General features: G+C 48.4%; 1 long non-coding RNA gene across 1 annotated transcript; it reads left to right on the top strand.

Moving 5' to 3' along the window:
- Window positions 1-2,278: 2,278 nt before the first annotated feature.
- LOC142435836 (uncharacterized) lies at window positions 2,279-27,292 on the top strand. Its single transcript, XR_012781609.1, has 3 exons — window positions 2,279-2,414; window positions 25,357-25,444; window positions 27,202-27,292. It is a non-coding gene; the product is annotated as an uncharacterized LOC142435836 (long non-coding RNA).

The raw sequence follows: 27,292 nt of genomic DNA, 5'->3' as shown, positions 1-27,292 counted from the left end.
TGTAAGGCAATGGTTCTCAACCTTCTGAATGCCGCCACCCTTTAATACAGTTCATGTTGTGGTCACCTGCAACCATAAAATTATTTTCATTGCTAATTTATAACTGTAATTTTGCTATCATTATGAATTGGATGACCCCTGTTAAAGGGTTATTTGATCCCCAAAGGGGTCGCGACCCACAGGTTGCGACCCCTGCTGTAAGGATTTAAAGTCTCAAAACCCCAAAGGGGCAGATCTTTGTCCTATTGGGAGTCAATAAAATGGTAGTTAGGTTTTTTTCTGCATCAGTATCAGATTCTGGTGGCAATCTCAGTCATCCTGCATTGTGGTCTGGTTTGAACTCCGGAAATGACTGCCCTGGTTTGAGGTGAGGGCCACGGTGCTTCAGTGGTAGACCTCTCATCGTCTTTCACCGGGAAGACCCGGGTTTGATTTGCAGCCAATGTGCCCCAGACTGTCAGTGAAGGTTTGTGTGTTGCTATGACACTGAGCAGGCTTCAGTGGTGTTTCCAGACTGAAACAGAATAATGAAGAAAGACCTGATCATCCCCATCCACACATTGACCTATGGCCCACCACTGTTGGCTTCCTCTCCCAGTCCTGGTGGTAGCACAGATTGGCACAGTTTGCTCCACTGCCCATGAGGTGCCCATGAGAGGCTGAGTCGACAACCACAGTCAAGATCAACAGCTTAAACTCCATTCTGGGTCTATGGAAACAAGAACAACCTTCTGAAATGAGGTCACATTGCTATTTGGGACTGGGAGGATGCCTTTGTGATATGGATTGCACTCTGGATCCCGAGGGGGACTTTTAAACACAGCCACATAGCAGCTCCGGAAATTGTCATAGTGAGAAGGCAGGTTAAAAAAAAAAAAAAAAAAAGCTTTTACTGGCTTGCTCAAAGGAGGCTGCGGGTAGATTGTGGGGTGGAAAACTCCTCTGGAAATGAAAAGTTTTTTTCCTTACATATGCATCATTTCTTCTGGTCCTGAAAGAAAACACAAAGCAGACGAGAGAAGGAAACGGAGACTAGCAGTCATCTTGTTGGTATTCCCACAGCACCCCCTCCTTAAGCACTTGCTGCCATCTCATCCAACTCCACTCAGTGTATTTCCACCCGGCAATGATGCAGAAATGTCTGCGTACTCCAGTTTGATTGTAGTTGGGCAACGTTTATGGCTTTGACATTCAACTGAGCATGGCAGGACGTCTAGAAACAATTATAACCAGCACCTGCTCTGTCTGTGCTGTGGGCAGGCAGTGACGGATTCCCAGCCTCCGGAACACTAGTGTTCCCTCCCAGCTCAGGATAATGACGGTGACACTCGGCCCCCTTGTTGTCTGGGGAGCTCAAGGAGCTCTCCTCTGAAACCTCAACTTATGGGCATTTCTTTAAGTGAAGACATCAAATTAGTGACTGGAAAGGAAGGCGTAGGAGATGATTATTGGCCACAAGACAAGCCTCAACCACCTCCAGAGAGCATGTCTCCTAAGTACCAAGTCAGCGGCGACAGCTCGGGGGCCCTGGGTCACAGGGTGGTGTTGAGCGGGGACTCTGGGGCCCCGGCGTGGGACGCTGGCGGGTGCAAGTTCAAGAGGGTCAGGGGCTGATGCTTCCCCACGCCCCTGCCCTCCCCCAGCAAGGGCGCTCTGGGGTGCTGGGTCCTTGAGACCCCGGCTGGCGGGGCCGCCCACGGTCAAGGCTTCGGGCACACGCGCGGGTGCGCTGAGGCCTGCGCCATGCGGGGGTCTGGGCTCAGGCAGGTGGTTGCGGCGGCTAAGCGGGCGGGCGGGCGCCCGGCAGGACGACAGACGACCCCAGGCGCGTCGCCGGCACCCAGCGCCCGGGCGTAGAGGCGGGCGGGGGGGCTGCGCTCCGCGGCCGCCAGGGCCCCCTCCCTCCGCGCCCCCCCCCCCCGCGCCATGTGAGCCCGGCCTGGGCCTCGGCGGGCCGCGGGGCTGCCCTCTCGCCGCCCTCCAGCGCCCCTCTCGCCGCCCTCGAGGGGCCGGGCCACGCCTAGCCGGGCGGCAGCCGGCCGGGGCTGGGGGTTGGGAGGGGCGGGGGTCACGGGCGGGTCGCTCGTTCGGCCGCTGGCGGGGGGCGTGGCCGGGCGGCCGCGCGCGAGGCCGTGCCAGCGGCCGCCACGCCCTCGGGCTCAGACTCCGACTCCGGCTCGGCTTGCCCTGGCGGTGGTGGAGCAGTGAAGGGGAGTCCGCGCTCCTCTGTGGCGGCGGCGGCGGCCGGCTCCAGGCCGGGTTTTGGCGCCGCCCGCCTGCTGCCTCCTGGCGGCTCCTGAACTCCAGCCCCCTCTCTATCAGCCTCTCACTCCCTCTCAATACGTCTCAAGATGGCGGCCAATGTGGGATCGATGTTCCAATATTGGAAGCGCTTTGATTTACAGCAGCTGCAGGTCAGGCTTCTCCTCTCTCGGCCTCTCGCTCGGGGGTGGGGGCTGCGGGCGGTCGTGGCCTCCCTGGGGGGCGCCGGGCTGCCTTGCTGCCGGGGAGCCGCGGCGGAGGGGAGGAGGGGGGTGCCGGGGAAAGCGGGGCCGACTCGGGGACAAGTCCCTCTCACTCCCCGGCCCCCATTGATAACTCGCTTGATCGGAAATTGATCCTCTTTGTTCAATTCATCGATCAGCCCAAGATGGCGCCGGGAGCCGCCGCCGCCACCGCTGCCCCTGGTGTCTGCCCCCTCCCCTGGCGCCCGCCCCCCCACCCCCCCCCCCGGCCCCGACCCGCCGCCGCCGCCGCGGGACCGGGGAGGGGGCGGCACCGGGCGCCCGCGGGGTGCGCAAAAAAAAACAAAAAAAAAAGAACTTGAGGAAATTTGTGTTTTTCTTTGCTGTCTCATACCCTGTATTCTTTTATCTCCTCTCTGAGATCCTTCTGTAAGGGGATGTCCAGTGCACTGCAAATAGGTTTTGGGTCTATACCCGGCCGTCCCCTCTCATTCTACATGATAAGATTTTTTTGTTCTCATGATGCCTGTTGCCTTATCCCTTTGAAACTTTGTGATCACACAGGCTGGTATGCTTCCTCCATGTGGGCTCTGTTGCTTCTGAGCTAGATGGTTGCTTCTTTACCTTCAAGCCTTTAAGACCCCACACGCTATATCTTTTGGTAGCTGGACACCATCGGCTTTCTTCATCACATTTGCTTATGCAGCCGCTTTGTGGTCAGTGATGGTGTAGGGAAGGTGAGCATCGTTTAATGCCAATTTAATAGAACAATGTTCTTGCAATGAACGAGTCCTTGAGCGGAGGCCCTATGTCCATCTGCTACCTTAATACTAAATCTATAAACATATGGACATAGATCTATTTCCCCATGCCCCTTTGTAAATATATGTACATGCCTTTATTTAGACATCTATAACTGGCCCTTGCTTCCCAGCTCACTCTTCTATACCCTTTGATTTTCCTCTTGTGCCCACTGTCATGCTCAGTCTTCCTTTGGGTTTCAGTAATTCCTCTTGGTTACATTACCCTTGATCACGCCCTACCAGGCCTCCTGCATCCCCCTCACCACCGATTTCCATCACTTTTTGTTCCCTTGTCTCTGGAATTCTTAACACCACTACCTTTCTTCCCACCTCCCTCTCTCGCATGTCCTCCAGGATGTGCTAGTTCCGTTTTTTTTTCTCCTCCAGATTGTTCGTTCAGCCTATCTTATTTAGACAGACCTGTAGAGGCAATAACATGCACAAAAACAAGAAAGAACCAAACCAAGCAGCAAAATAAACAAAACAACAAAAATCCAATTACAATAAAAGAAAACAAAGGTCAACAAGATAGAAAAGCTCATAGACAGTTTAAGGACTATGTGTTGGCCTTTAGAAGTGTTTTCTAGTCCAGTCTTTTGGGGCACCAAACCCTGACCCTAAAGTCCACCTTTAGCATTTCCTTGGGATCTTGCTGCTCCTTTTACTTGCTCTTCTGCTGTACCCCCTTAGTGTTATGCCTCGGTGTAGCGAGATCAGTTTGGGGGTAATTCCCACACTGTGTCTCCAGTGTTGTCCCCTCTAGGGCTATGGGTCTTTGAGGGACGTTGTGTCTCGTCGTGGGGCTGGCCATGTGGTCTTCTATGTGAACTGACTTCTCTGAGTGGGAACATCATCCTCAAGGTCTGGTGGGACAGGATGTGCTCCACTCTCCCCTTCTCCCTTTCATCTCTGTGTGCTCTGATCAGGTAATGTCTCTGTCCAGGAGATGCAAATTCAATGCTATCCTCTGAAATAAAATCTTTGGGAGGGGTTGTGGGGAATATCTGCTCAGATCTTTGGTGTGTCCAGGAGAGAGGGACTGCTCGGCTGGGCACAGCCACGAGGGGCTCAGAACTCTGGCTCCAGAAAATGGTTGTAAGTTTGGCTTTGTTTTTAACCAGTTGTGTGCCTCTGGGTCAACACCTGTGTTTTTTTGAGTTAGTTTTCTGATCCGAAAAGTAAAGGTACTCCATTGTCCAGACTCCCATGTCACCAAGTGATCGATAGGGGCTAACCAGAGCCTGATTCAAATAGTGTGGATCTGTTAGGTGCCTTCTAGACCTGGGGTGGCGATTCGGAGCCCAGGACAACAATAATGTCCGAGAGGTGATATAGGTGGCTCCATATTGAAGCAGGAAGACCACTGTGGAGATTTTGTCCTTCCACTGATGGCCACAGGCCACCGCCTCACGTCCTGCAAAAACAGTTTCCATGGCTCAACAGCCAAGCCAGGGGCCAGTGCCATAAAAATCATATGGCTAACTGGGACAAAGGGCAGACAGATATTTTTTATCATGATGTCTTGAGAAACCCACCTAACCTCCATGCAAATCTTCTGGTGTGAGTTATTTTTGGAAGCAATCATATGCTGACAGTAATTCAAATCTTTCCTTTTGACAATTTGCCTGTACTCTTTTCTGAACCTGAGAAGGTAATCCCTGTGTCCACTAAGAAATTGACTGGCTGGCCTCCTACTTGGACAGTTAGCCTGGGATCCTGGGGACCAAGTGAAACAGAGCACTGACACCTTCATTCAGCTTCTTCAAGCATTATTGTCTCTTGCTTGGGATTTTCTAGGTGTGGATGAGGCCCGTCCTCTCTATTGGAGGGTTGTCTGCTTCTCCTGGGGTATTCAAGGCACTGATTTTTCCAATGTCCTTCTTTCCTGCAGTAGGCACATTGATCCTGCCCCATGGCTTGGCAGTGCCCTCAGGTCAGTCTCTCCGTAAGTGGGCCATGCTCTCCTTTTCCTGAGTCTCTGGGGTCTCTCATGGCAATTACTAGTATTTTAACTAGTTTCTTTGTCTCTGTCGTGGTAGGATCATCTCTGTTGTTACACACCCGCTGAGCCACTTGTACCAAATCACTAAGATTTTTCCCGTCAAACCCTTCCCACTTCTTTTTCATGTCTGAGGCAGACTGAGTAATAAAGGCAATACTTATTGCCCTCCTGTTCTCGGGGCCTCCAGGCCGTTAGGGATATAAAGCCCGTAGGCTTCCATCAGTCACTCTAAAAAGGCACGCAGACATTCTCTTGTAAGAGCCTGAAAATTCTCACTGACCTTAGATAAATTCATAGGTTTTCTAGCTGTTCCACTGAGGGCCTGCAAGAGAAACTGGTGATACCTGGTTAGGCCTTCTGTGCCTTGCAAGGAGTTTGGATCTCACATTTTTCGTGCAGTGGCAAAAAGAGTTTCCCTCACATGGGGAGTGCCTGCTGTCTGACCATCATGTCCATTGACTGCTTACTGGGCCTCTCTCTGGCAGGGCTACTGTACCTGTGTTGTGAACAGCACCTGGAGAAGTTGCTGGCAATTTCTGGAGGTGGGCTAATGCATATGGAAAACCGTTTCTATCAAGGAATCAGACCTGCTTTGTCAGAAAAAGGGATTTTGTTGATTCCAATTATACAAATCACTGGAATACAAGGGGATATATACCCAAAAAGGGACTCAGGGGTCTTCCCCAGGTGTTGGGGCTGCTTGCCTTGAGTGTAGAATGGCTGCTGCCAAATCATCCTTCTTGGGGGGTGGGGCGGTCGAGATCCCATACCAGCCCTAGTGTATGTTGGGGTGTGGACTCAGAAAGGAGTTATGAGTATTTCTCTCTCTCCAGCCCCATGCACCTGACAGGGTGGCAGTGATAATGAAGGGTCGTAAGCTAGTTCTCCCACTCCCAGAGTCCTCCTGCAAAAAGGAATAAAGCCGAGACAGAGGGGTATGGGGAGGGGTTGGGGAAGGGCAGCCTCCACCTTAGTGGTTTTAGGACCTTGGGTCTATTTTTTTTCTGGTCCTGCCATGTTTCCTGAAATCTTGAAACAAGAACCCTTTCTGTTGCAGGAGGAAGTAAGTCTTTTGTTTATGCTGGCTTATTAGTGGCAATGTCATTCCACGCATCAATTTTAGGGATCAGATAGGGATGTCCTGGTTCCCCATAAACATAACTATGAACTCTGAGAAATAGGGGAAGGGAAAACGAGTCTTGCATGGGCAAATTAGGAACTCCTTCTGTCCAATCACCTTTAAACAAATTGCGGAGTCTCCAGGCTTTAGGGCTGAAACTACATTCTCTTTGTGAGCGCCTAGAGCAGGGGTCCTCAAACAATAGCCTGTGAGCCACATGCGGATAGCCGAGGACCTTGATCCTGTCCGCCGAGTGTTTGTGCCCCGTTTGTTTGTGTGTTTTTTTTAAACTTCAAAATAAGGTATGTGCAGGAAGCATAGGAATTTGTTCATAGTTTTATTGAAACGATAGTTCGGCCCTCCAACTGATCAGAGGGACAGTGAACTGGTCCCTGTTTAAAGAGTTTAAGGACCCCTGGCCTAGAGAAATCAGAAATCCGTAGTTCTGGGGAGAGCACTCCTGTTAAGGAGGTTTCCTTTCTAAGCAAGCCCAGACAGTGGCAATTGGATCTCGGTGCACCTCGAAATGTTGTAGCCACTCTCCATTCCCAGAAAGAAAACTACTCCGACCGCTGGCAAGTTCAACAGAAAAAGTTTTTTTTTTCCTGAGCAGCCCCAGTCTAATTGTCCAAAGGTTTTTATACTTTTGCAATGTGCAGGTGTGCAAGCAGGCAGAGTAGAGAAGCAGGGTGTTGCAGTTAGTCATTCTTAGTTGAACAAAGACTGCTCTGGTCGCTCTCGCGAATCTTCTGAGCATCCATATCCTTTGGGACATTCCCTTGGGCACATCTGCACAGCCTACCTCCCCTATATCAGCTAGTTCATTTACAGTTCATAGCTACTTTATTTACTTTACATGGTGCCTTCTGTCAGCTCATAATGGCTTCACTCTTGTCAAGGCTGTTTAAGCTTTTCCCAGAGATCCTATATAGCCGCCATTGTGGCCATGGGGAAACGGGGCCTGTGACCCTGGCCAAGATGGTGCCCACCAGCCCAAACATGTGGAAGGGCACTGCCTAGGGAGCTGGTTGAATAGACCTGGGAGTTAGCCCTGCCTTGTCCTGGGAGCCAAATATTTCCCTTTTCCCCTCCATTCCCTTTCTCCTGGCTTTTCAAACAAGCTGCTTTAGCCCTATAATGCCCAGCACAACATTTTTATAACATTTAATTGAAACTTATCTAGTACCAAACTTATAAATTATCAATGTGACAATTTGGTTACATTTCAAAAACATTGCACGTTTTATATATTTGAATGCCATATATACATATTGATAACTATGAAAGTAAAGAATAAAAATGTTTAAAATTATTTCCTGAATTTAAAACTTGAGGCGTTATAGTGTTAGTGTTCTACCAGTGTAGGTTTGTTCCTTGTTACAGGCTGGTTTTCCGTGGCCCAGGCTTAGGCCAATGGCATATGGAACCCTTCCTGTGTAACTGTTACCTTTAGGCTTTCAGTGTTGCTGCTTAAGGCACTTTTGGGGAAAGCTCTTACTACACAGTTCCACTGCCACGATGTTCCAGACAGAAATTCCAATTCCCTTAAGGTTCCCTGAGCTTCCAGATGCCCCTTCCCTTCAGAGATTTGAGAGTCTGCTCCCTCCAGCAGGCATCTTGGAGGGCCGTGGGGCCATTCCAAGCAGTGGTTCTCCTAGCTTGTCTAGAATAATGGTTGGACTTAAAGTCGCCCTCAGTGAGTTGTCTTTGATCCCTTACTTCTTGCTGGGGCATCTTCCTGAGGCAACAGATTCAGGGCAATAAAGGGCTCGCTCTCAAGTGGGGTTTATTGACCTTGAGGCAGCAAGCTCTACATAGCCTTCTTTTGTGCTTTCTAGATGGGACTTAGCAGCTTCATACTCAGGAATTGCCCCCTTGCATGAATCCTGTCCAATTGGGATAGAGTTGACACAGAGGCTAGACAAACAAAAGCTGATACACTATGCAACTTTATTTGAGAAAGGAGAATGGTGGCCAGAGAATGGTACACTTTCCCTTCTAACCCTGATTCACCTGGAACAGTTTTGTAAAGTGATTGGAAAGTGGGCCGAAATGCCAGAAGTTACAGCATTTCTCCTTTTGAGGAGCAGTAGAGACCTTCATCCCCAGTGCACCCAGGAACCCCTAAGGCAGGCATCCTCAAACTGTGGCCCGTGGGGCACATGTGGCCTGACGACACTTATCCCACCCTCAGGGTGTTTTTGCTGCCTCTGCATGTCCTACTTAGTAGCCGATTCGTGCAATGTGCATAGGAATTTGTTCATAGTTTGGTTTTTTTTAACTATAGTCTGGTGCTCCAACGGTCTGAGGGACAGTGAACTGGCCCCCTGTGTAAACAGTTTGAGGACCCCTGCCCTAAGGGATCCTGGACTTAGGGGTTACTAATCTCCCAGCCCTGAAACATCCCTGAACATTCTACCCGTTGCAGGAGGCACCATGGGAATTTGGTCTCTGGGTAATTTACAAGTCTTTTATTCAATTTGAAGCCAAGAAAATTAAAAATGACTCAGACACTTACTTTCTTTTGATCCCTGTTGACTCCCGCTGTAGTATTCCAATATTACAATTTAACGCTATAACGCATGACCTTTTCATTCCATTCAATTAAATGTGTGTGTATAGATAGATAGATAGATAACTATGAAAGTAATTAATGAAAACAAAATTTGTTTGACCAAAGTTAATAATTGAGGGATAATAGGATTAAATAGAAGCATGGTTCTTAGCAGTGGGTCCAAACATTAGGATCATAAATGAAACAGTGATCTCAGTGCACCCAGTAGTTCCCAAACCCTGTACCCTCATTGGGGAAATTGTGGATGCTTTTACTCCCGTGCCTATACTTAGAACGAACAAACACACATGCCTGATAATCCTAAGATTTTTTTTGTTTCCTGTGACACTCACCTAATTTCAAGGGCACTGCCACCTCACAAGCCTAGCCTTGTCTCAGTTAAACTGTTCACCCTCTTGTCCGTTTGTTTGTTTTTCCAGAAGTTCTCAAGTTACCAAGCCCTCTGAACCAAGTGTGCCACCTCTAGGACCACCATCTCCTGGACCACCTCAACCTTATCCATCCTAGACTTGAATGGACAACCCCTCCCAGCAGAGTAGAAAGGGTATGGACCCAAAGCCCCACTTCACCCTTTTGCCAGCAGGAAGGACCTAAAGATGTCGTCGCCTTGTACCCCAAAGATTTGGGTCCATATCTCTTCAGGGTGTAAATTTTAGGTAGCTAGCATAGGGACTAGGTTGTCCATGATACATGCTCAGAGGGCCAAGCTAGCCACCCAGGAAAGAGTGGCACACCGAGCGTGCTCAGAGGTCCAGGTTTCCAGTCAGGAAGGCCAGGTACACCTGGGTGGGTGCTGCACCCACATTGACCCACCTAGGCCAAGTAAATTCAATTCAGCCACTGGGGTCCACCAGGGTTGCCTACCATGCCTCCCTATCTCTCCTAAAACACAATTGGATCACAAACCTGGCTTTGGCGTGAATTCTTTCTCATGCAGAGCCAAGGACCAAGGTATATCTGTCCACAGAGAGAAAAACCTAGGAAAGCTCTTTGGAGGCAGCAGCACTGCACATGAGTGGCTATTGGATACTGTTTAGATGCATGGCTTTCTATTTGGAACTTTTTTTTGTCTCACCTGAATGGAAAGGAAGAGGTAATACTTCTGGATCACACAGTATCCATGTCCACAAATGAGCTGCTCATTCCACAGTCCTGGCAGTGCCTTTTGAAAACCCTCTGCTTTAGAATGTCACTCCTTGAAGATGGCAGTGGGAGTGGCTGGGGCCAAGTATGCTGCCTCTTACTCCCAGTTGCAGGTTTCTGGATGCTGATTGTATCTCTTACAGCATCAATTAGTGGGCTTGTTGTCTGCCTCAGGCTTTGTTCACAGAGATCCTCCAGCTAGGTGGTGGTGTGTGCGCATAAGCAGAGGCTTCCTGCCAATCCCCCATGAGTAGTAGAGCTCCCATGGTGTGGACTCCATGAAAGCCGTGCTCCAGCCAGCAGGATTACAAAGGAGGGTGGGCCCGGCAGGACAGGAGGGCCATTGCCCCTATGGAATGACCTCAGAACCCCGCCTCCCTCCCTGTCCAGCTCCTGGGACTATGGGCCCTAAGCTTCATGCCTGACTCAGGAATAGACACAGGGTGAGGCAACTCCAGGAGGTGATTTTGCTGATCTAATCCAGCCTGAGATCATCCTTGCATGTGCCCTCTGTCCAGACCTTTTTTTAAATTGTTCATGCAACACTAACCACAATGCATATATACATCGGTTGTGTAAAGCACATTTGTACATTCATTGCCCTCATTATTCTCAAAATATCCACTCTCCACCCCACCCAAGCCCCTGGCCTCAGCTCCTCATTTTTCCCCCTCCATTCGAGCTACCCTTGATAATTTACTAATTATTTTCTCATATCTTGCACTGTCTGATGTTCCTTCACCCACTTTTCTGTTGAGGTTAAATGTAGATCCCTGTATACGGTTTCCGTTTTCCAACCTACCCTCCCTCCACCCTTCCCGAGTCTGCACTCATAACACTGGTCCTCAAGGGCTCATCCACCCTGGATTCCCCATGTTTCCTGTTCCTATCTGTCCAAGTGTACATTCTCTAGTCTAGCCTGATTTGTAAATTAGAATTGGGATCATGATAGTGGGAGATAGGAAACATGTAGGAACTAGGGGAAAGCTGTGTTTCATCGTTATTATCTGGTACCTGTCTTGGTTTATCTCCTCCCTGACACCCTTCTGTTAGGGATGTCCAGAGGACTGTAAATGGGTTTTGTGTCTGTACCCAGCACTCCCCGCTCATTCGCAATGATAAGATTTTTTTTGTTCTGATGATGCCTGCTACCAAATCTTTTCAAAACCTCATGATCACACAAGCTGGTGTGCTTCTTCCATGTGGGCTTTGTTTCTTCTAAGCTAGATGGGCGCTTGTTTTCCTTAAAGCCTTTAAGACCTCACATGCTATATATTTGATAGCTGGGCACCATTAGCTTTCTTCACCACATTTGCTTATGTACCTGCTTTGTGTTCAGTGATCGTGTAGGGAAGGTGAGCATCATAGAATGCCAATTTAATAGAACAGTATTTTTGCAACGAGGGAGTCCTTGAGCAGTGGCCCAATGTCCATCTGCTACCTTAATACAAAACCTATAAATATAGGGACATAGATCTATTTCCCCATGCTCATATATTTAAATATGTACATGCCTTTTTTTAAACCTCTATAATTGACCCTTGCTTCCTAGCTTACTTTTCTATTCCCTTTGATTTGCCTCTTGGGCCCACTGCCATGCTCACTTTTCATTTGTGCTTCAGTAATTCAGTAATTCCTCTTGGTTCCATTGGTTCCATTTCCCTTGATCACTCCCTACCAGGCCTCCTACATCCCCCTCACCACCGATTTGCATCACCTGTTCTTCCCTTTTCTCTGGGTTTCTTAACACCACTACCTTTCCCCACACCTCCCTCTCTCCCATGTCTCCCCAGAAGTGTTGGTCCTGTTTTCTCTCCTCCAGATTGTTCGTCCAGCCTATCTTATTTAGACAGACCTGTAGATGTAATAACATACACAAAACAAGACAGAGCAAAACCAAGCACTAAAAGCAACAAAACAACCAAAATCCAATGACAATGAATGAAAACAACTCAACAAGAAAGAAGTGGCTCATCGTTAGTTCAAGGTCGGTTTGTTGGCCTTTAAGAGTGTTTTCCAGTCCAGTCTGTTGGTGTACCAAGTACTGGCCTCAAAGTCATCCTTTGGCATTCCCTGGGGACCTTGATGCTTCGTTTTCTTGCTCTTCTGCTGTACCCCCTTAGTGTTATGCCTCGGTGTGGCAGGATTAGTTCGGGCGCATTTCCCACACTGAGTCTTCAGTGTTGTCCCCTCTAAGGCTATGGGTCTTTGAGGGGTGTCTTGTCTCATCGTGGGGCTGGCCATGTGGTCTTCTATGTGGACTGGATTCTCTGAGTGGGAACATCATCCTCAAGTCCTGGTGTGCCAGGATGTGCTCCACATTCCCCTCCTCCCCCTTCATCTGCTCCATGTGCTCCGATCAGATATGTCCCTCTCTCAGAGCTGCAGATTCACTGCCACCTTCTGAAATAAAATATTTGGCATGGGAAGGTGAGTTGGGTGGGAGGATCTGCTCAGATCATTTGATGGTTCAGGATAGATTGACTGTTCGGCTGGGGACAGGTATGTGGGGCTTAGGGCTCTGGCTCCCAACACTGGTTGTGAATATGTCTTTGTTGTTAACCAGTTGTGTGCCTGTGGGTCAACACCTGTGTCTTTTTGAGTGAGTTTTCTCATCTGCAGAGTAAAGGTAATCCATTATCCAGACTCCCATGTCACCAATTGATTGAGAGGCACTAACCAGAGCCTGATTGAAATAGTGTGTACCTGTCAGGTGTGTTCTAAAAACACCTTAAAAGTCGTAAAAACACTATAAATGCCTTAAAAACCCTAAAACGTCTAAAATATTTCTAAAATGCTAAGACCACCCCTAAAGACCCTCTAAAACATCTTAAGACAATTAAATACATGGTAAAAGGCTTTCTAAAACACCCTAATGCGCCATAAGTCTTAAAAAAAACTCCTTACGTCCCGAAAACATAATAAATGCCCTAATACTATGCAAATGCCTTAAAACGCAAAATAAAGAACACGTGAAACCCTAAAAACACGCTAAAAGTCTTTTAAAACCCCAAGAACATCCCTACAAAGCAACCCGAAGCACTATAAAACCCTGTAAAAGTCCAACAGCCTAATAGACATGAATTCACCATGAAAGCAAAAAATAATCCAACAAAACCCTAAAGCCCTGAAAACCAAAACCTAATCCCCCCAAACACTCTAATGCCTTAAGAAGCACCCTAAAATTTTAACAAAACACTAAAAGCCATAAAAACACATATAAGCCTAATAAACACCCTTAAACACTAAAATCACCCTAAAAGCCTTAAAATGTCTGAAAAGCCATAATATTCCCTAAAATTCAAATAACACTCTGAAGCCACAAATAACACACTAAATGCCTCCCAAAACATGTGGAACTTCCAAATCATATCCCTAGAAGATTCCCAAACCATGAACTTCCAAAACCACATAAATGCCCTGAAGACAACATGAAAGCCCCAACAAAACATAAAATGCTGGGGAAAAACACATAAAATATTTTAAAATACCCTAAAATCTCTAAGAAACCCTGTAAGATCACTAAAAACACCCCTACCTGCTAAAAAATACCTATACACTCCAAAAAATCACCCCTAAATCCCTTAAAAACTCCCTTAAACCTTATAAAACACCCTTAAAGCCCAAACCACCCTAATGCGCAAAAAAATTAAATGACCCCAAATGACCTTAAAGCCCTAAAAATCACATGCCACAAAAAAATCCTAAATGACCCCAAAATTCCAACTCAAAGCCAGCCTACAAGTCTTTTATGAGAACAGTTTTATCTTTCTACCAAGGAGAAGTTTGTAGGTTCAACCCCTGACCTATGCCCTTACCATATGAAGTTAGTAATCAGTGGTTTTGCAATTCTTTGAAGAAAGATGAGGGTAATTTTATCAGGAGTGAATTAAACTTGTCTAGTGCCTTGAGTAGAACTGATAACTGTACTACATTGAGTCGTCTGGTCAAGGAGCATGGGATATTATCCCATTTGCTGAGGTCACACTTGATTTCTTGTAATTTCTGTAGTTTTCCTCATATAAATCTGTTGTTTTTTTATTCAAGTATAGATATAGATATTTTCATTTACGCTTGGCTATTGTAAATGGTACTACCTGAAAATGTGTATTTCATTAATTATTATTTCTTGATCTATTTCTTCATCCTTCGAAATATTATCAGTTTGTTGTGGTAGATAAACATTAGGACTTTGCATAACTTAGAAATATTACATTTCACAGAAAAATCATATTAACTATGTCGACAGAGCTATAAAAGGAATGTTGCCCTGAATATCTTCAGATATGACAGCTGTTTCATTGAGAAATTAAGCCAGACAGACACAATGTGATGTACATTTTGTTATTTTCTTGTGGGTTCCTTCACTCTTCCAAAAAAATTAGGTTCATGAGCCCCTTGGGGAATGAGTTTGAGTTCAGATCAGATGTCTATTTATATATTTGAGTCCTGAAGCCCATTTGATGGACTGTTCTGTTGCTTCCAAAGTAGTCAGTCACTTCCCCACCAATTAGAGAATTTGTCCGAAGCAAAAGTAAAAGTGTGGCGTACGACATTTGACTGCACACCATCTAAAATCACACTCTCATTTGGTGTTGGCAGTTTTACTTGTATTTCAATTGTAAACTACACTTCAGAGTTCAGGCTAGTGAAAACGTTTCAGTGGAAAAAATTTGCACACAACTACGTGCAGTTTGTGATTCTGTTGTTCCCAAGCAAGGCTATGAGGACAAAGATGCACAAGCATGGGGGGCACTGCAGACAATGTGTGAAAGTTTCCAGGAGCTCAGGGGTGGACAGTGGCTGCTAATTCTCCCGTGCTGGCAGTGAGCTATGTGGGAGGGCTTTGTGTGAGGTCCCTGTGGGGTCTCTGAGAAGTCTCCATAAAGGATGCTGAGAACTTCATATGAAGTCTCTGTGCGAGGCCTCTGAGTCTCTCTGGAAGTCTCCAAGGAAGTATGTGTGTGAGGTTTCTCTCTCGGGTATGTGTGAGTGTCCTTGTGAGATGTCTGCTGAATTGTGGGGGGTGGGGGGCAGTTGTTTCGCTGAGGTCTCTGCAGGTCTGAGTGGGCTTCCCTTTGTTTGACCTCACAGCACCATATAAGAGGACCTGGTGGCAGGGGAAAGGGAAGGGGCTTGGTCCATGCACCCCTTGCTGTTCTTTCAGGGTCTTCTCTCCATCTCCGTGCACTTACCTAGCACGAACGGTAGGGTTCAGCAGCGGGGAGTCCGGTGTCCAGCTCTTCACTCTCTCTAGGAACACACCCAAGCTACCTGCTACCCAAGAGGCCCCAGATCCAGGCTCTGCAGATCAAGAATCTGATTTTTTTACTGCCACAGTCACTCCAGAGGCTGCCTTGGCACAATCAGGACTCCAGAAACAACATCATGCTGCTGTACCAGCAGTCTCTGGGGCCTATGTCCACTTCCCTCCTCCACCACTGGTGTCAGTCCCCACCCACCCCACACACACACTTGGTGTCCTGACTGAGGCATGGAGGTCAAGGCTCAGTGGATGTCTTCCTCGCCATCCTTTACTGTTTAGTTCAGTAAACAGTAAACCCTGGCCCACCAGGGGTGTTCTTTTAAGCACATGAGAATTTACTCTAGCGGATCAACTAATCATATTTTGGGGGGCCCTCCTGCCTTCTTCTATAATCTGGTGCCCAGGAAATAAAACCCTGTGTTAGAAGCACAGAGGAAACACTGACCACTATTGAACTGGTTTCCCTTATCAAGACAGGTGATGTCTAATCTCCGTGCACATCCTGATTTCCCAGGAGTCTCTAGGGGAAGGGAAGGCTGCTCCCAGTTGTGACTTTCTTTGCAGCACTCAGTCCTTAGAAGCCACTCTCTCCGGAGAACATTCCTAGAGCACGTGCACGCGTGTGTGTGTGTGTGTGTGTGTGTGCGTGTGTGTGAAGATCACCAGCCTGGGGTCATGTTTCCTGAGAACATTCCTAGAGTGTGCGCGTGAGTGTGTGTGTGAAAACCACCAGCCTGGGATCATGTTTCCTGAGAACATTCCTAGAGCGTGTGTGTGTGTGTGTGTGTGTGTGTGTGTGTGTGTGTGTGTGTGTGTGTGAAGACCACCAGCCTGGGGTCATGTTTGCTGAGAACATTCCTAGAGCATGTATGTGTGTGTGTGCGCACGCGTGTGTGTGCATGTGAAGACCACCAGCCTTGGGTCATGTTTCGTGAGAACATTCCTAGAGCGCGGACGCGTGTGTGTATGCATGTGTGAAGCCCAAAAGCCTGGGGTCATGTTTCCTGAGTCCTGGCACCCTGTTATTGACTCATCCCCACTCTACCCCACCCTGGCTATCAACTCATCCTTCCCCCAGTCAGGAGATGGAAATCAAGTAAAATAACAGTTTGTCGCCCCACTAAAGATAGTATTGAGAAAGTAACCTTCCCTGCTTGAAAGCTGTGCCTTTGCTATCCAACCCAGTGCTCTCTGTAGGAGATAAAGTTCTGCTGTGGGGGCAGCTAGCTAAAGCTGGGGTGAAGCACCTGGCCGATTCCCCTTTGTAAGCCTGTGTTAGCTCCGCTTGTGTCTTGCGTCATTTCTGGGGATCCTCATGCTCTTTGGCCCCCTTTGCTACGTCCAACGCTTCATATTCTTCTTCACTGTATCCTTCCCTACCCTGTGTCCATGGTGCCTAACCATTAGTGGTTATTACACAGACGCTCATCCTGTACCACTCAGCCTAAGCTGTTGCTCCTTCTCCGGGTTTATATACAGAGGAAGGCATGTGAGCTGTGAACCGGATTTTCCCTTGGTGCAGTGGGTGAGCAGAGTCCCCCGCTGGCAGCCTCCCTAGCAGTTCCCACCCACATGTGTCAGACCTGGGACTTCCATCCTGGAGGTTACCCTAGGCTGGGAGAGAGGCAAAGGTAGCAAAAGATGTCATTTCACATTTTGTGACAGGTGTATTGAGGCGGAACCTCCATGCCAAACTTGGCAGCCTTCATCAAATGCACATGTGGGACTTAGACAGGCCGCCACATGTCTCATGCCTGCTTGGTACCATGAGACGCTACTTTGGTCTAAACCTCTTCTGGACCCTCGATGGAATTTCTTGGCTGGATTGCGCCTCTCAAAACCTATCAACTGCAGCCACATAACGTTGAAGACAAAGTAATGGCACCAGGGAACATTCTTCACTGTGTTGGGACCTTCTGAGGTTTTCACAGTAGGGGTGTTACCATAAATCATAAGAGGTGCAAAATGAAGAACTTGGGATGGAAGTGGGTGGGAAACACTGCTGAAAACCTCCTCCAGAGCCCTGCCCTTTGAGAAGTCAGAGCTAGCACTCAGAGAAGGAGACGCAGTATCTAACATAGTTAAAGGTATATTATGCCAACCTCGTCAATGAACTCATGTGGGGTTAATTGAAGGGCAGGGAGATCAATGGCTCTGTGAGCCTAGCCTTTCTGGTCTCTTGCTCTCTGATAGTGCCACCAGGGTGGATATGCATTTGTTAGGTCCCTAAAGCAGCTGGAAAGACTCATTTCCTGGGACATCCCTGAGGAGAAGCCGCATGGACCTACCCTGTTGCAGCCCTGGTTTCTGCAGCAGCCTCATGGAGAACCTGCCAGCGCACGGACTACAATTTCCTCCTGCAGTCATTGTCTCCCCGTGTGTTTTTGGATTGTGAGGAGGACTTTGTAGATTGGTGTCAGACACATGGGATACTATTGGACTGGTGGTCTTAGATTGAACTGGGTTGGGATGCTTTTCAATGTTCACTTAACCTTTATATAAAACTCATAAAATATGAGTGTGTGAATTTTGTTTCTCTAGTCTACACAGACTAACACACATGACACCCCCTCTAGATCCCGCCATGCAGCACAGAAGTCACACTTTAATGTAGGAGGGGGAAAATCTCTATTATGGAACAATGAATATCATGGCTGAGAGAAGCCATTAGCCTGTGCAGAACAGGCTAAAGTGGCTGGCATGGATACTTTCCTACTAATCAGAGCAGAAGAAGCGTCTTCTAATTTGCCAGATAAGACATATTCTCGAAGACAGTGACGTGGGCAGTGGTAAGGGTAACTGGAGTAAGCCCACCTCCTCCGCCTCTGCTGCTGCAAGCTGACTGGGCACACAAACACCCTGGGGGGCAATGCCTGAGTGTGGCTTCTGATATTGAATCCCCTGAACAGACAGAAATTTGTGATACACCCTGATACAGGTGCTCGTGGTGGGAAGGCTCTGGCAGTCAGGTATCGCCTGGTGGAGGCAGGGTCTCACACTTGCCACTATCCTGTGTTCTACAAAGAAAGGAGCCCTGCAGCTGGAGGAACATCCATTAACTGAGGCCTGCGCTTCTTTTCGTGGACATAACGTTGACGCAAGATACTCCTGATGACAGCCTGGTGTCCCCTCTAGGACTTGGCCAACATCTGTCGTGAGCACCTGAGCCTCCGTGACCTTGTTAGGAGACACTGGTTGTCTTTGAAGGGGCCCAAGGCTGTGACCACAGGGTAATACGGGCTTTCCTTTTTGCAAAGGATCACCGTGTCCTGTAGATTTTTTGCTGGAGCAAATCCACTGGACAAAGTGCTTCCTCCATTTTTTGCTGTGGCCCTCAGCAGGAAGCTGTCCCTTCTCTGGTGGGAGCTGTGAGGACTTGATCTCAAGGCACTCAGCCAATGCCTTGTCTTGCACAGGCTGGCTTAACCCACAGACTTGGGAGATGCCTCTTCCCGCTAATCCTTTTCCATGCTCTTCTGGATTGGGCCATTTATGAGTCTCCCTCTTGTCAGTGGGAACAGCATCCTTCCTTCTCCTTGTCGAGGGGTCCTGAAGGTTGGGGCTTTTGAGCTTCTGCTGCCCCATGTAAATTGCTCTAGCCACCACGAAGCCACTTGGCCCTTGACATATTGGCTTATCCCCAGTGAACAAATGCTGGGGGCGGCAATGGACCACCTGAGAAGGCAAAACATTGGTGGCAGTGAGCACATCAGTGGTGCAGTCCTGAAGGAGCCCGTCAACAGGACAGCATGGAGAACCATCCTCTGCCTCTACCTCCACCTGGAGCTTAATCTCACTGCACACTCGTGCTGTAAGGCTTGGCTTTTCAGGAACTGGAGCACACTTTCCAGGTAGCAGGAAACTTTTACTACATCCTAGAGCCTCGAAGCACCCCCGGGTCCACATCATTGGTTTGAGATTTTGCCAGCACACTGGTTTTGAAAGTGTCTCTATCGTCTAGCTCTATTGAAGAGGACTTCTTGACCACCACCAACCCTGTCTCTTTGGCTCTTGAAGATGGACATTCAGAGTTCACTTCCAATCTGGGGCCTCCTGGGGCACAACTAGCACCCTCTTTCCTTGACCCCTTGCTGGTCAGTACTGGATTTGAGGTTTGCTCTAGGCTCTCTCTCTGGACACTTTCATTCTGGAAGGTTCTGCCAAGGATACTGGGCATGAAGGCTGGAAACGGCTGCCTGAGGGCCAATGAGCATCCACTGTCATCAAGTGGGGGGTAGGCTGGGGTTCCCTGAACAGGCTCCTCTGTAGGGGAGCAATCAGCAAAAGGACTCTCCAGGGTAGGGCTTGATTTCTTTGTGGTCACTCTCTCTCCCCAGTCTGCCTGACAGGGTTCTCCCAGGACCTTGGCAGCCTCAGTTACTAGGTTAGTTCAATACTTAGGGGTGGCTAAGCAGGTGGACTTTGGAAAGGACATTGCGTTGTCTTTTCTTGTCCTACAGAGGTTTGTGGGCTCAAGGACTTTGAGGGGCATGCACCACCTCTGCCTCATTTGGAGCCTTACGATATGCGAGTCCAGCACCTGTTGAGTGCCCGGGCTGAGAAAGGAAAGGCTCTGCGTTGTGTTCAGATCTTCCAGCTCTCCCCAGGAGGCCACATTGACAACATGTGGGTGGGTCAGGGAAATAGACAAAGCGTGCGTGGTCGCAAGACATGAACGGCAAACAATGCCAGGGATCTGATCCTTTCTAATCTGCTCCACCTTCCTGCACATGTGGACATTCAGGGTGTTTTCCAGTAGGATTTTATTTGGACCCCTTAGGGTGTAAGTTCCTGCGTTAATCCCCTTGTGTATCCTCAAATCACTTAACTCCTTTGAGTCGGCTCCCGGAGTTCCTTTTGGGCAGTAGTTTCCTGATCCACAGAGAGATAGATTACATTTGGATATTTTCCTCAAGTAATTCCCTTGTCCATTGACCGAGTTGTTCCTCAGCTGGACACCGGCTCTGCAGCACGCAAGCGATGGTCCAGGGTGTGTGCATCTTCCTGGGGACACCGTCTTCATTACATTCTTCCCCTGCTTGTCTCCAGGTGTTGAGCAGGAGCATTCGGGCTGCTTCATATCCAGACAAGTCCCTGGCCATTTTTCCTGAGGCTGCTTTAGTGTCAGAGACTCAAGAGTCCCATTGCCGAGGGGCCCCTGCAATTGAGGGAAGTTCTCTTGGCGGTGGAGCTCCGATTGCTTCAAGCAGCCAGGAAGCTTGGGGTCTGTCTTTGGGGTCTGGACCTTCTGATTGTCCTGGGGATGAGTGGGTTTGCGAAGACAAAAAGCTTCCTGGGGTGGTGGTATCATAAAGGGTAAAGAACTCTCACTTTCCTGTTGTTTCTTTAAAAAATGGCTTTCCAGCTGTTGAAGTGAATTTGGAATGCGTGATTGGGACTTAGTGTGGACGGTAAGACAGGATTCATCACAGGGACTCTTGTGAGGAGGAGGAAAAGGTACTGCGAGTGAGCCACGGGGCTGTGGACCGGGCGGATTCAGGACTGTAGCCGGCGGTGGGGCCTGGGCTTGGCATGCAGTTGGAAGTAAAAGTTGGAATCGGCCTTCAGTGTAGGGCAAGGAGTGACGTTGCAACTAGAGTGGGTACTCTTTAGCTTGCATTTGAGCTGGTAAGGCATTAGGAATTTCATTAAATAAGACAGTGGGAAACTCTAGGGTGGATCCAGAGACCCTGAGAGCAGCTGCCAGAGACTCGCTGTGCAGAAAAGGTAGACCCCAGAAAAACTCACTGAATTTTTGTGGAAAATGCTTCTGAGCGCTGGGTATCTGCTCTGCTTTGATGCTGGCATTCCAGAAGGGCTGGGGAAGTGCAGTGATCTGCTCCCCATCGAGTGCCTTCAACATATTTAAGGCCTGCAGATGGTATTCTGATACACCCTTTCCTTTTTCTTCCCAAATATTCCATTTCTCTGCCTTTGTGATTTCTATTTCCAGCAGCTTGTGGACATTGGGGTTGAGCAAGGTGGGCCTCCCTACTTCCCCCTGCCTCTTTGTGGGTCCTTCCCGAAAGGTGTCTTCTTGGGGGTGCCAGGTAGAGTGCTCTTTCAGAGACCCAAAGTATTCCAAGGAGGGAAGCTGTAAGTTCTTGGCAGCTGCCCAACACTGGGGTGGGGAGGCAGTAGGGAGGCCTGTGGGATCCTGACTTGTGATGGCTGCCATGGCAGGTGTGGAGCAGCGGTTGTGTGGAGATGGGCTCTGCCTGGGCCTTGCCAACAAGTCATTCTGAGAATGAGTCCCTGTGGGGTGCAGACCTGGTGAGTCCCAGAGAGTGCTTGGAGGCTGCAGGTAGGCCTTTGAATCCGGGGGTTTGGCACTGGGTGAGGGAAGAGCCAGTGGTGTGGGTGAAAGACTGTCAGGTTCATGGGAATGTGCGCAGTCTGGTGATTGACTCAAGGCGGGTAAGACATGAGAAGTTGAGATGCACATCTGGGCCCGTGGAAGGGTGGAGTTCTGAGACCTAGGTGTCCGGAATGGATGAGCCGCAGAACCGTGTGGGGCGCGCGTACCGACGTGGACTTCAGCCGTACCTCTATTTCGCCAGCTACCAGAGAGGGCTTGAGCTTTCTGTTGACCAAAGCTGCCAGTGTCAAGTGGGTTTCCCAAGTGGCTGCAGGAGACAGAAGGACCAGATTACAGCCAGGACTGAAGGGGCAAGAGACCTAGCAGGCTAGCAAGGGTCGGTGCAAGCTCAGCCCCTCCCCAAGCCTTGATGGCCTGCTCTTCCTGCCCCACCCCACTGCCCGGGACTCCTGTCATTCTCTGCCCATCCCTGAAAGTGTCCCCCAAACCAGCGCATCCCAGCTGCTCTGCAGCCCGAGGCCACACAGGCACCCTGGTTGGAAGATGCACCCCGCGGTGAAGCAGGAAGGTTACTTACTTCTGCCTAAGACGCAAACGCAGGTTCTGAGCGCCATATAGTTCTTGCAGGAAGCTTCGGAAAACTGGAAATCAAGAGAACCGTTATGGTGCAGCCCTCCCAGAGGACCGAAAGGAATGTCACACGGGCTGTGCACTTAGGACGTTGGACTCTCCAGAGCTCAAGGTCAAATGATAGCTTACTCCCACGGGCAGGAGGTGCTTTGGCATTTCAAGGAGCATCGGTTTCCAATATTGTCTGTGGGGTCTCAGTGAGCAATCTGAACCTTGGCAAAGTTACACAGCTTATCGCAGTTACCCCTCAATGTTCCACCTCCAAATCCACCAGAATCTGCTCCTGACACCCCCACTGCCCCCTACTGGGTCCTACCTTGGCCAGCCTTCATCCCATCCTAGGCCCCTCCTGTACATCTGGGAAATATCTGGGTTCTGTTTCCATCCACAGTATCCTTTTGTTCAGGATTATTACCTGAGAGAGACGGGCTGTTGCCACTGGCATCCTGCAGAGGAGGGGACAGGAGAGCTTACAGAGCTTGGTTGAATGGGCAGAACCTTACCTTTCAGAGCGTCACCTTTGTCCCTTGACCTGCTGCTTCTCCTTGTCTCCACCTGAGGCTGGGGCACAAGAGAGGAAGTCAGGCTGGAATCCAATCCTGCATCTGTTCTTTGTGACAAACGGCAGGCATTTACTGGTGATTAGAAGAATGACAATCTCCATGGAATGACTAAAGCCCAGAAACCAGCTTCTGTGTGAGACCTAGAGTGCATTTCTTCCGTCAGCCTTCCTCTGCTCACGGAGAGCACACACTCTCAGCACTCAGTGTTCTGGTGGGCAAGATTTTGATTATGGAGGCTGAAGCTCTGGGCCAGCCCTTGACCACTTCCTCCCCGGGGTCAGCCATGCTTTCTCAATTAGCCCAGACAGAAAAGGAGCCTTGGCCCAGAGACTGGAGCTCAAGGAAAGAGACTGAGGACCCAGTGATGAGAGCTGCCCTTTGAAATGTCTAGTCATCTAGTCCTTAGCCACTGCGTCACTATATTGGGGATTTTTACCTATTGCCCTCTATAACAACTAGAGATGGAAGGTCTGAGATCTTCAAAGAGAAATATTTTTGAATGCTCATCTTACTGGCAAATGATTTACATACCATACGAGTCAATAGTTCAGTCGTTCAATCAGATCAAGGGCAATGGTACAATCAATGATTACCATATCCATTTTAGAACAACACCCCCCCCCCTCCATGGTTAAATTGCCTTCAAAAGGAGTTGTGTAATCACAGTCAGGTCTAAAGCTCTCTGTCCCCTCTGGCCTCCTTCATTTTTTCGTCTTGAAATCAATCCCCCTTCACTCCCTAGCTTCCCGATGGGGAAGTTCTCCACACTGCTGATCTCACAATCCCTCCCTCTGCCATGAGATCTCTCCACCTGCAACTCTGTCAACCCTTGTGTCCATGATCATGATGCATCCACGCCTCCTGTGCTTCACAAACAGGGAAAGCCAACAGAAATAATGAAAATCAACATAAGCCGGCAAGGATAAAATGATATCAATGCAGTGAACAAAGTCCTAACAGTGAGTAAGGACGCACCAGCCCTCATCAACATTCCAAAGCCAGGGCTGATGGTCTCTTCTTTCTTGAGATTTCCCCTATCAGGAAATTAATTACGAAAGGAAAAATTTATAAAACAAGGAAAAATCAATCTCTCCTATGGCTGGGTTGAGAATTTCTTACCTTTATCCTTTTCCTGGGTGGTCGCACAGGTGGAGTATTTGGAAGGAAGGGGAGGACCAGGAAGAAGCAACCCACTCCATACAGGATGCCCAAGGTCAAAACAGTGAACCAGGTGGGGTATTGGTAGGTCAGCCAGGAAGCACTTTTCTGTTCCAGCAGAAAGAGAATCTCCTCCATCTTCTGGATACAGCGGTTGCACTCAGGCAACTGAGCACTCTGAGTCCCCTCTGCCTTCAAAACCACTTGCATCACAAACCTGGGCCCACATCACTAAAGGGTCACAGTGGGGTGGGAGGTGACAGCAGAACAACACATAATCCCTCCCTCTACCCTCCAGCTCATCACATCCCTCCCCTGCTCTGGTCTTCTCTCTCCCACTGCCTGCTCTGGGCCTCCAAAGTCACCAGCTGCACCTGATGGAATGGAATCTTAGTGCAAGTTCTTATTCATTCCACCTCCCACCTAGGTATTACCTGCTTCCTTGGCAAGTTGCCTGAATCATGACCAATTTCATAGGCTTAGAATATCTGAAGTTGTCTCTGTCCTCAATGAAAACCTTCTCAAGTCATGGTTTTACTTTGTCTTATCCAAGATAGAGAACTTAGGTTTATGTAACATTTATTTAGCTTTATGAATGTTGGATGAAAAGCTTGGAATTTGACGTCTATGACCAGGAGAGTTATTCAAGAGCTGAGGTATATCTCTCCCGGGAGAGAGATCTAAGAAATTTTCTGCCAGATGGTACATTTGGGGAGACAAGGAACACTTAAGCATTAATCATTCTTAACAGTGTCCCCTGCAAATCTTCCTTGTGTGTGACTACTGCCCATTTAGGGCTTGCTCTGGGAACACTTGATGGGGTAATAAGCCTTGCAACAATTCAGGCTCAAAGGGCAAGCATCTGGCTGAGCAAAATAAAGAGATAATATGGATTGAGTTGTGTCCTTACCACTACCACTTGAGATATTCCCCCAAAATTCGTTGGAACCCTAACACTGAAGGCTATAATCTGATTTGGTTATGTGAGGGCTCTCTCTGGGAGAAATGTACCTCTGTCCTTGGCTTCACACAAGAACCAATTGACGCAGAAACCTAGTTTGTGATCCAAGTGACTTTATAAAGGATAGAAGAGGCAAATATGCTCGTGGGGGGTGGGGGCGGACTGGACAGCCCACGCGCGCTGGGTTGCATGACAGCTGGTGGGAGGCCCCCACCCATACCCTGTTGGTAGGCATGGCTGACGGTACTGTTTGACCCCATTGACTGAATTAAGCCCACCTGGTCTAGATGGGGGCCCGCCCAGGTTGACCTGCTTCCTGTCACAAGGACCTAAATGTGTGCATCTTTCCAGCCTGAAGCAGCTTTCAACTGTCTGTGATGGGGAGGAGGTTTGGCATGCACAGCGACCACCCTCAGTTCTGCCTCTACTTACCTAACAGGTACACGGCATTTCTTTTCTGTTTTTTAAAACAACAACAAAAAAATCATTTGTAATCTTTCTATTCCAGCGGTGCTAGGAGCAAGGCAGAGGCAAAACCCAAGAACAGGGTTCTTCTCTGTTGAAGCGCGATAAACTCACGGGGAAGCAAACAAGCATCTTCATCCACGTGAAGTGAATCTGTGAATCAGCAGCTCCCAACTGACCAAAGCACGCACAGAGCAGCCCAGCATCAAGGTCCGTTTCTGTGCACTGCTCCCACTGTGAGGAAGAGCTTCATGTGCATTAAAAGGGAACTTTTGTAATATTTGAATTTTGAATAGTGGTTTTTGTCAGAAACTGGAAAAAAATCTCAAAGCCTGAAGAAACTCCTTTCTAGTACTGAACATTCAAGGGAGCCTGTAGAAGCCTGAAATGATTGCTAGGTGACCACCTGGATCTGCTTGCTGAGTGAAAGTGGCAGAATAGCAGCAATAGAGCAGCGGGTTCATTCTGACCACTGACACTCGTGGACCTGGTTTACAGGCAGTAGAGAAGAAGATGAGAGCAGGTTGACTCGTTTGAAGTCCATGACCTACTCTGAGGGGACTAGAGTTGTGGAGAATTGGTGATGGGGCCAAGGCCTAAAGGCAATGCGACCAATGGACACTGAGGTGAGGCCAAGAGAGGGAGCCCACATTGACTTGACCCGAACCCGACCAGATGAAGAGAAGAATGTTGAGCCTGTGCACTGGTATATACTGCTGCAGACTGTATAGACGAACTGTCCTGCTTTGACTTTCTTGTGGATGTGGACTTCACAAGGTTCCAACTGGCATGAAGACTCTTTATATTGAAGAATATGATTGTCTCCTCAGAGCACTGGGTTGATGGAAGTAGGCAGTAGAGAAACTGGATAGCCAAAATGGGCCAGATAAAGGCGTGAAGTGGCTAGCTTACAAGATTTCATAGATACTGGAATATATTCATAGAATTATAGGATTAATATGTGGGTGTACCTTACCTGCAATTGTTAAGCATAGGATATTTTTGTTTCATCACTTACAGAATATTATGTTTAAAGGAGGGTGGCACGGAGTGAAATGTATGCATTTTCATATTATACTGTTAGATACTGATATGATTCTATTATTGTTTTGAAATTATATATGGCTAAAGAATTTTGTGAAAATGTCAAATGGACAAGGGGTGGTCTGTTGTAGTTATACAATCTGGTGTCAATTTGGGACTTGAGAGGATTAAGAGTGAAGGGGTAGACTCTAGTCTCTCTATTGGGTTATGGCCAATGAGGCCTCTTTGTGGGCCTGGCCTTCCCGTCAGGGTTCTGGGAAATCTGGTATTTCCTCCTTGGAGGCAGGAGACTATCTTTCTGCTCATTCCCTGAGAGATGTCCTACTAACAAGACACATGGCACCACACTGATAGAACCCATGCCCTGGGAACTGGAGGAGCCACATGGAGACCCTGCCAAAGCTGAGATGCTTCTACCACCACTGGATGCAGAAGACTTTGCAACTACTGACCTGTGTGATCTTCCTGCATTTGGGGTCATTGAAGGTGTTTCATGAGTCTGAAGAGAACATTATAGATTGATATCAGACATGGGCTAATATTGGACTTATGGACTTGATCTTGGTTGGGCTGGAATGCTTTCTCAATATACAACTGTTCTTGTATATAAAGGTCTTTCCTATACACATCTGAGTGTGGATTTGTTTCTCTAGTCTACCTGGACTAACACTCATGGATCCCTTTCAGGACTGTAAGTTCTGTTCCCCTGACTGCTGCAAAGTATGTGACAGAGAAGAAAAGGGAGAAGAGTGAACTGTACCCATTTATTGAGGTAAGA

This window comes from Tenrec ecaudatus, assembly GCF_050624435.1.
Source record: "Tenrec ecaudatus isolate mTenEca1 chromosome 2 unlocalized genomic scaffold, mTenEca1.hap1 SUPER_2_unloc_11, whole genome shotgun sequence".
NCBI lineage: Eukaryota > Metazoa > Chordata > Mammalia > Afrosoricida > Tenrecidae > Tenrec > Tenrec ecaudatus.
Note: the sequence above shows the minus strand (reverse complement) of the source record. Positions and strands in the feature narration are given on the sequence as shown.